The following is an 11,065-nucleotide window of genomic DNA, read 5'->3' on the forward strand; positions in this document are numbered from 1 at the left end:
AAGTACAGCATAACAATGTTTATTCTGGCGTTAAAAATACTGTAGTCAAAATAAACGTTTTCTGTTATTGTTATACGTTTGTAATTGTCTAATATTTTTATGATTGTTTGTTACTTTCCTGCCTGTTATATATAACAGAGGAAAAGCATGGCGATCGGTCAAAATATGAATCCCCAAGATTTTACATTTTTGGACTCAGGCCACCTTCAAACGTCGAGAAATCCAAAAACAATTTTGGGTTTTTTTCTGTATGTATGGATGTTTGTGTTTGTGTGGGGCACGATTTTGTTCACCCAGTTGAAGCTTAATAACTTGTGCCTTTTGTCGGGTTTGTTTATTAGGTGGATTGATGCTATAAAATTTTGATTTAATATCATGGGATTAAAGGTCGAGGTGGTGGCGAGATAAAGGGGATCATGTGTATTTCCAGTAGGGTCAGACTTAATGACGATTTTACTCGTTATTAGCATTTGCAAATTTTTTACAATTAATACCATCCCTGCCCTTAAAATGAAATGTTTTGCCTTTTTTTAATAGTTAAACATATAAAAATATTTTAATAAAATATGATAACAGATGGCGCCACAAAATGTCACGGGAAAGTTAAGCAATTCGTTTTTGGATTTTTTTTGTTGTTGTTTTTTAGTCCACCATACATATTTTTGAATTTATCAAAATGGTCACTTTCATAATAGTGACTAGCATTTTATTCTTTCATTACGGCAATATTTTTATGATATAGAAGGCAAACATACAAGGCAAATAGTGTTCCATTCCTTCTTGAAGACTTTTCCTTTGTTTTTTTTGTACGTTTTAGGTTTTGAAGAAAATAGAATCCAATACAAGCCTAAAAATGCCCAACGCATCTTGTATTTTTATGAAATTATAAATATTTTCATGAGTTGCAAGAAAAATAAAATCAAATTAAGGTTAGAGGCTGCACAACACATATGTAAGGGCTGTCAGTTGTTGAACCCTTTCTTAGAATATTAAAAATGTTAGAAAACAAACAACAGAATTTGATAGAAAATTTAAAACAGATATAACAATGTCAGAAAGTCATTTGAATATAATTTATTTTATAAAACTATTTTACTCAAACAATTAACCTTGTTTTATTACTGTTTTGAAAAGATGAATAACTTACAGAATGTATTATCATCACTTTGACTTCTGTTCATTTTAGATTAGAATTCACTTCTTCCATGTACAGTACCTTGAAAAGTATTTTTTCCCTATAAAAACATTATATTTTATAGAAATTTTGCTTAAATAAATTTTATTTTATTTAAACAAAATCTGTATGCAAAGTTTATCAAACATTTAAGTGACACTCAAAAAAAAAATCTAATAAAATATTTGAATAGTGTTTAAAATAGAATTAATATATACTATTATTTTATAAATTTAGAAAAAAAAAATAGTTTGCAGTTAAGCAGATGTAAATATAATTTGATATATGCTGAGATGAAAGAGAGATAGCTAATATTAGGATGGAGATTTTTAATTCATGTAATGAAGTAAACAGTATGTAAAAGTTTTATCAATTTATATAATTTAAGTAATTATTAAACTTCATCAACCTTAAACTGCAACAAAATTAAAAGTATCGATAAAAATATTAAAATATAAAAATTATTTTAAGAAATGATGAAGCTCTCCTTAGCAATAAAAATCTTCTAGAATCAATTGCTCTTATTGCCTCTTCTAGGTCTGTCCTTGTCTGTAATAAATTTATGTTTGTATATAATATAAATGTGACCTTATATAATATATTATTCATCTTTATAAATATTATATTGTAATAAATAAAAAACAATGAACGTGTAGAGTGTATTTAGACTATATTCAGTATTGCCTATAAATATGTCAGACTTAATTATCTGTAAAATGTCATAGAGACAATATTCATATATTTAAAGTCGATACAAATTTTATTATACCTATAAACTAACCTCTATAAAACTGAAAGTTGACTCTATTTAAAAATTTCAAATTACTGTTTGTTTGTCATTTTTGTCACGCCCCTGACTTGCTTCTACTAAAATATGATGTAGACATCTTGACAGAGATTCAAAATCGACCAATAAGATAAGAGTCAGTGCGTGTACTAAACGTTCTATACGTATTGTACAGTACTTGTATAGAATATACTGATTCTGATTGGTCGATTTTGGCCGGTTGTAAAATGAGTACAGTTTTTATCAGGTCGATTTAGTCAATTCGTTGCAATTTTTATTATGTACCGTACAAGCATTGGGTGCGAAAAATGGGCCGATTTTCGCGCTCCTTTCATCGGGATCTCCTTCGAATTGCTTTCTCGGAAAAAACTTCTAGTTTCACGAAGTTTTTGGGTAGCATTGATGAAGATGGGATGATTTGGATTGTGTTTTTCAGGAAACCCTTCTGCGTACAGCTGTGCAATTATTGTTGTGTTTTGACATTCTCCATAAATTAATACAATGTCAAACAATTCTTCATTTGTCACAATCATTGTAAGTTTGTGAATTATTCCCTAGTTAATAAATGGATAATCCAAAATTTACTGTACAGTACATGCTTTATAAGTGCATTTTGCTTACCACACATCAAATCTAGCTTATAGATAGTGGTTCCATTACACTTCTTCCACTATTATTTAATCCTCCAGTGAACAGTACATAACTAATGAAATAAGAGCTACGTTTTCGAACTTCAGTTGTGATGTCAACATTACGAAAATTTGATGCATGGAAAGAGGTGCGTCATAGCATATTACGATTGTTTTACGATTCTTTCCCTGGTGACATCCAGACAGCCAATAAACCACTCGGCTGTATTAACAGACGAGTGGTTTATTGGCATAGTTATCCAACAATTCTAATACAGAAAAATTGTGTTCCCGTTTAAAACAGTAAAGCTGACCTTCACACTTTAAAAATTACTTCACATACAAAAATTTAATTACGTGCATCAGATTGTCCCATCCTTTAATTTTTACCTGAAGTATTTTATGACGCAACAACAGTTAAAACGTTATTGGAGGTAAAAGGTTAAGTGATTCATTCTGTATACACAACAGAAAATAATTTGTTTATTAGTAACTATTTACAATTGAAACAATTTGAGTTTGAAAAATTAATCATTTTATGCATGAATAAAACATTATGTTGTTTTATTTATAGTAAAAGTATTTTCATATATTCAAGGATAGGCATATATAATGCAAAAACTGATAAAAAATTAAAATGTAGACACGATTTTAAACGATATAAAGCGGAGATTTATTTTTTATAATGCTAGTTGAAGAAAATGGTTTAAAAATGCTGTAAATTCTTGCTCTTTAATTATAATGCAAAACAACAATAATAAAATTTAATAATAAAGTGAGCTAATATAGACGGAATACGGAATAGAAAACATGTAAATTTATCTATGAATTGTTTGTTTTTAAAGGTTAGTAAAGAATAACTTTATCACAGAACACGTATTTTGTAATGAAATTGTATATAAGTAAATAATTTCAAACATTGTTTATCTAATAAAATATTGTAAATTTAAAATATGATTTTAAAATATCGTTAATAAGATATTCTCCTTTGTCTTTTTTATCCCGAGAATACAACTTGTCTTCTCTTTGAATTTTTTATTTCTTTAAAAAGTATGATTGAGAGTTTTTGTTAATAAAATACACTGGAAGCGAAAAAAAGTAATATAGGAAAATTTTCTGCATTATTTTGAATAAAATAAATTTTTTAATTAATTAAAAATTAAATTACGACATCACTAATTCTGACTTGAGTTTATTTTTAGCAAATTGCCAATATAGCAAAATTTGGATTTGAAAATCAATCGAAAACATAATATATTCGAATCAATACGCATTCAATATCGTTAATGTGAATATTAAATGCTTTATTTAAAATAGGGGAAAATATAATGCGAAATTTGTACAGTCGACCCCCCTATAACACGAGTTCCTATAGTTCGGATTCCTATATCATGGCGAAAAAATTGCGACAGTACTCGTACAAACTTGCTAAAAAAAATTCTTATAATTCGGTAAAACGTCATCGCCGACTCGTGTCGCGACAGGATTGCACAAACCGTTGAGTTTAAACGAGCAGCGGACCTACCAAAAACCATTTAATATTTAACGTCCATGAAAATTATATTTATATTAATGATGTCTCCAAAGTTCAGCGAATTTTTCGCAAAAAAAATAATTTATCGGGAAGTACGCTAGTGCCATCGATGACAATCTCCACGACGAAAACAAGCTTAAGCAACGGCGTAGTCAAACGGTGCACACTCGGTAAGTAATCCTACAATTTTTTGTTTATAGCAGAGTTTAGATGGATTATTCCCAAAAAATTATACGTATTTTGGAAATGTTGAGTCGAATTAGTCTAGAATCGATTAATTTTATGGAAGAAACCGTTCAAACAGCCGTAGTCCGTAAACTGCATGTGTGGGCTGTGATTGGTTGGACTCCTAGAAGCTGGATTCATAAAAAGAGGAACGTATCTACCGTGTTATAGGGGGTCCGACTGTTTTTTTTAGGATGTGTCGTTCTTCCTAAGGAATAAATTTCAGCAACGGTGGCTGGTACATTTCATTATGTGGATCCGAAATTTACACAGTTGTGTGAAATGTCCTACGCATCTAAGCGGGGCATTTAGAAAAATTTTTAATTTCAAAAGAATCATTGTAAACAGAAAATAAACAATATTATTGATCTAAAAAATATTGAGACGTAGCACGTCATTATTCTTCCGATAACGGAACAGATAATTCTATATTACTTTTTTTCGCTTCCAGTGTATTTTCTTAACAAAAACTCTCAATCATATATTACGTGGCAAGGGCATCATAAAAATGAACTCTCAAAAATAATAATGAATCCGTACAAAGGAGAAATGAGTAAAGTATTTGACTCATTAACAAACAGTGTGGATCACTCAGAGTACTCTTGAACCAAACAGTTTTTATTCTATAATCCTGATTTCCTTTTTTCTATATATATAGGATGATTTGGATTGTGTTTTTCAGGAAACCCTTCTGCGTACAGCTGTGCAATTATTGTTGTGTTTTGACATTCTCCATAAATTAATACAATGTCAAACAATTCTTCATTTGTCACAATCATTGTAAGTTTGTGAATTATTCCCTAGTTAATAAATGGATAATCCAAAATTTACTGTACAGTACATGCTTTATAAGTGCATTTTGCTTACCACACATCAAATCTAGCTTATAGATAGTGGTTCCATTACACTTCTTCCACTATTATTTAATCCTCCAGTGAACAGTACATAACTAATGAAATAAGAGCTACGTTTTCGAACTTCAGTTGTGATGTCAACATTACGAAAATTTGATGCATGGAAAGAGGTGCGTCATAGCATATTACGATTGTTTTACGATTCTTTCCCTGGTGACATCCAGACAGCCAATAAACCACTCGGCTGTATTAACAGACGAGTGGTTTATTGGCATAGTTATCCAACAATTCTAATACAGAAAAATTGTGTTCCCGTTTAAAACAGTAAAGCTGACCTTCACACTTTAANAATAGTAATAATAAGTTACATTTGAGATCTAGTCATTGATCTCAAATTGAACAATGGCCAAATTTTGAACTTTAATTGAATATTTTTATAATTCTTTACTTTAGAATTTCTTATTGACGAAATGTTTAGAACGTGCAAAATTATACATTTGAAACACAAAGTTACGCACTTCTTTGCGAGATAGAATATAATTTTTATCATAATCTGAAAAATGATAGCTTTGCTCCTTTTTTCAATGAAAAAGTACGGATTTATTTCTTTGTTAATTATACGAATATGTCACTATTGTACGCTTATAAGGTCGTAACGCGTTATTAAAAGTAGGCCTAAATAAATGCCATCTGTTTGTGTCGATGTACCCGTCTGTTACCATAGCTTTTATTCTCGGTACTAAAATAACAAGTAATAAACAAACAGTAGAAAATAAACATTAAATGCCCAGATTTCCAATCCAAGCTTTATCGAAAAGAAAGCGCCGATCGACGCTAAAGGATTGACTCAAACTAAAGATAAAACTCGATAAGATCGACCTACAACAGCGATAAACGGAGGAAAGGACCAATTTTAATTATAATCTTAAATGTAAGAAGTAAATATATTATTGTTAACAGTATTCTCTATTTTTATGTAAATCATCGTTAAGAGAAAAATATTAAAAAACAAACATCTAAAAACCACTTTCACACTAAAAAACGAACGTTTAATCTAGGAGCCTAAAATAGTCTCCTTGATTGAAGGTTTGTTTTTTAATGTGACCTAGTTAAACCTTTTGCTTTTAGTATAAAACGGTATGTGATGTGAAAAAATATATCATATTAATATACCATGCTATATATTATACCATCTTGTACCATAACATATTATTATGGTACTATATAGTATAATAATATGTATGAGTCCATGTTATTTAATATATATTATATAACATGGAGTCATTGTTTTCTTGTAATAAACATTAAAATTCATAGAACTGTTTCGTGATAAAAAGTATTTAAATCTTTCGTGTTCGAAGATTGATTTTTTAAATATTTACTGGAGTAAATCGATTTTCTTTTTCTAATTTTCACTCTTACCTCTTTCATCGTTTGCTAATGTATTTGAAATGATACATTTTAAATTTATTGAAAAATTTTTGATTTAAATTTGTTGCTCAATTTATAAAATATAAAATGTTTCTTATTTTGCCGACACTAGACAAATAATAATATTACTAATAATAGGATTATTTTTTAAATTCCATTTTAATTAACTTTACAGTCGTATTCAATAATGATAACAATATGTGAAGAAATATTAAGATAATATAACAAGTGAAATGAATTCTTAATTGCTTGGAGAATTACATTCCAAACATAGAGATTTATCTAACAATGAAGAATTTATTGACATTTTGGATTTAACTCTTAAACAAGGGCCAGATTTAGGCCTATATGCATTTAAAATCACAATGTAGAATATGCATAGAAATATGTGCGTAAAAATAACAGATGCATGCATGTTAAAACATACATTATGCATGTTAAAATGCAGGTAATTACGTCTATTACGTCATACTTTTTAGGTGGGAGGAGATAAACAAGCGACAATAGGTGAGAAGGAATTTGAAAGTGATGACTTCACAAAACACATAATTATAGAATAATGTTTCATGTGTATAACCAAGTTACTTACGAAGAAACTTACATACGCAATAAAATTTTATATCTCTATGCTATCTGATCAATAATTATTGAATTTATTTCTATATAATACAACTGTTTACAAGATGATTGAGGATGCTGTCTACCAAGTTGTTCAGTGGGCCACTTCACTACCTAACAAAACTTTTTCTATCAACATCTTCAGTGACTCTCAGTCTGTCCTAAAAGCCCTGTTAAATCCCAATTGCAATAGCAACAAAATCACATATATCCAGCACCATATTTAAAATCTTGTGAATAAGATAACTTTTATTTTTGTTCCTGGCCATACTGGCATACTAGGAAATGAAAAAGCCGACTTTGAGGCTAAGTCAGCTGCAAAGGACACTGACTTGGACTATACTCTCATCCCTTTCTCACGCAGCAGCCTAAAAAATTATATTCATGTCAACGCTATGCAGAAGTGGAACCAGCAATGGTTGAGCAGTAAAACGGGTAAAATAACCAGACTGTATTTTCCTAGTGTTTCCTACTGCTCAACTACTTACTGAGCTTGGAAATTTTAGAAGCTACCTGGCGATGTATAACCGGGCAGAAACTGCCTTTTGCTTTTGCTCCACAGGAAACCTTGATACCGTCGACCATATGATCTATCATTGTCCAATTTTTGATCAAGATAGACTTATTCTGACATTAGAAATCTTCATGCATGGTTTCAGGTGGCCATGTCCACTGGATAAGCTTGTTCAAAAGCCACTATTTGATGCCTTTTACAATTATTTTCAAAAAATATAGAAGAAAAGTCTACAGTAATACCCCGAACTTACGCGATAGGTGGGACCGAGCGATAACCGCATAAGTCGAATTCGCGTAAGCGGGGTATAATTTCCCAATTTATGTAAAATCCAAGTCGGATGTATGTAAGCTAATAAATGTTCTCGTTAATCTTATCTCGTCTTTTGATTGGTTTACGGTTACAAGAAATCACCACATAGAGTCTCTCGAGTCTCCGTAGATATAACAAACACAGAAATAAATAACACAAAATAAATTGTAGCTATGCGTCGATTCCGCGCGACACGTCCGAACATGTAAGCTGAACAATAGTATGAGGGGAGTGAGTAATCAACAGTTGCATGGCGCTCAAACAAAAGACGAATCGACGAGATTTGAAAATCGCGTAACTCCGGGTTCGCGTAAGTCGGGGTAGCGTAAGTCGAGGTATTACTGTATTTATAATTTCTAATTTCTAGTCTTATTTTTTAGTTTTCACCAAAAGCCGAATTTTCTAATTCTATGTTTACTTCGTATCATTTTTTTTGTTTATGTATCCTTAGTGTTATACTCCCATAGGAGTGGTGCACTTTTCTAATTAAAAAAAATGATGATTGAGGATGATTTAAACTAGGACACCACAGGACGAGAAAAACTAGGTTAACCTAGTTTTTCTCGTCCTGTGGTGTCCTAGTTTAAATCATCCTCAATCATCATTTTTTACTGGACGTTACTGTGGTTACGTTACTGGACTAAAGTAGTCGTACAGGGCTGCAGACAAAAACATTCGTATTATTTTGTTTGCAGCCCTGTATAAACGATGAAAAATGCATAAACTCTCTTGTTAAGTTATTAATTAAATTTTAGATTTAGTGTCGAACTTGATAAAATTGTTTCGTTTTCAACTGATATCTTGAACTCTACTAGAGTTTCAGGTAGGTAAAACTTACCTGTGATCAAGTGTTGCTTTGGCTCTTTTTGACTCTTCATCTTGCGTTGGTGTAAAGACGTTTCAACATGCTAAGACATTTGAATTTTTTTTTAGCAAGAACAAATTATGTCATACATTACAATAAAGAATTTTCCATCTATTTTAAATGTCTACAATCAAACTCCTGCACTTACTTTCTTACAGCAATTCTGCAGTAATTTTTACTGTTTTATCCATATTGTTAGTTAAACCGAACTTGATATAACGGAATGTTTTCTACTCATGCTCCGTATATATAATTTTGACTACTAATAAGAAATTATCTCTCATTTATATTTAATTATACAGAAGTTTTTGAAAGATTTAAATTTAACATTATAAAATTAATAAATATAACATTTACAAGAATTTCAATCCAATTAATTCAAAGGATTGTGAGAATAGAATGATTTCCATGGCAATGCAAAACATGTTCGTTTGTGGGACTTTAAAGGAATACGAGTTGGACGGTTCAAAATTTAAAACAGTTGAATTTTGCGCGTCTATCTGTATTTGGATAACGGAATGATATTTCTCCCGTAAATTATACTGTACTGTACATGCGTAAAAAAAGATTCACTGCACAGATAGCAGAAATAGACTGTAGATCACTTGAAAAAATAGCACTCGCAATTATGCAAACAAGCTATAAAATTTATAAAACGCTTAAACACTACCATAAAATCATAAACGCAGATTTTATGTGCATTTTTAAAAATTCATATAAAATATGCGTTATCGGACAACCTTAATTTGATCTACTTGGGCCCAAATCGTATTTATATCGAAGTTTTGACATCACAGCATTTAAGGAAAAAATAAAAAAACATGCACATGCATACAAATCCGGCCCTTGCTCATAAACTTAGATGTTTGAAACATAAACTAGAACAACGGAATATTTGTCATCTGTGATTGTTTTGTTGATGATACGAAAACAAGTTAAATTAGTTGCGGTACTCGAGGACATCTTCCGTTGTCATCGTAGCGCTGTTTGTTTTCTTAAAACACTGCACTGAAAACTATAAAATTCTACGAAGCAAAAGTACGGTCGAAAGAGATTAGCATATTTATAGATCGGAGAAAATCAAGCATATTTTGTTTTTGGACGTTGCGTTGAGTATTTTTTTCTCCAGCTGTTTCTTGTCTTTATTAAATACAAATTTAGACGCAACTTCGGACGATTTCAATAATCTTTTGTTTGTGAAATTTTAATATTCAGAAATATTTCTCTTTCGAATACACGCCGTTGCCTAAAGTTCTAGCATCTCAATTTCACTCGTAAATTTTATGATTTATTTGTGGAAATAAATAGAATGGCGCGCTGCTTTTTTTCATATTTTGGTTTGTATATCCAAAGACGAATTCGGTGCGACTTTCAGCAGAGTAAGATGTTTGAGTTTTTACCAGATGCTGGCGACGTCATCATATAGACTTTGTCGAACAGGAAATTGAGAAAAACGCGAACAAAACCACGACTTTGTGTTATAATATTTTGTCTCTTTTCTCGTATCTTTTTCCCTCTCCATCCCAACTAGTGAATATATTTAAAAATAACACTGTAATGAATTTCTGAAGTGGATTACTTACAAGTCATTTCAAATAATTCCTTAATATACTGTACAATGTGAATATTTTCTAGATCTAGAGGTTTTCGTACACGATGTCAAACGATCTTATGTTCAGACATCATACATTATGCACTATAATTTAGCAAATATCATTAAAAAATTATATGACATTTTACAATATTCAAATTAACTGTTATACTCGTATAGGGGAGACCGGGGCAAGATCGGCATGTTAAGCTTTACTTAAATTTTGTGTAATAAATACTGCTGTAAACTGAAAAATGCTTTGCATATTGTCTATTGGAATGTTACCTTACTATAGAACTGGTTAAAATCAGTTTGGAAATAAAAATAATTAAAATAATTACAACTTTACAAGAAGAGAGAAATTGACGAAGTTGCCCCGGGTATAGGGGCAAGATCGGCAACTTCTCTCTTTTTGTAAAGTTGTAATTATTTTAATTATTTTTATTAAAGTTGCCCCTGGTATAGGGGCAACAGTAATGGGGCAAGATAGGCACGTATATAAAATTATGTTATTAACAATGTATAAGTTGG

At 30.7% G+C, this 11,065-nt stretch overlaps 1 protein-coding gene across 1 annotated transcript in view; it reads left to right on the forward strand.

Moving 5' to 3' along the window:
• The window catches only part of LOC111639958 (methyltransferase-like protein 25), a 32,359-nt gene that overhangs the window by 6,901 nt on the left and 14,393 nt on the right, over positions 1-11,065 (forward strand). The gene's annotated exons all lie outside the window — the stretch shown is intronic.

The sequence above is a fragment of the Centruroides sculpturatus genome, unplaced genomic scaffold, assembly GCF_000671375.1.
Source record: "Centruroides sculpturatus isolate CEXI.00-Female unplaced genomic scaffold, Cexi_2.0 scaffold1172, whole genome shotgun sequence".
NCBI lineage: Eukaryota > Metazoa > Arthropoda > Arachnida > Scorpiones > Buthidae > Centruroides > Centruroides sculpturatus.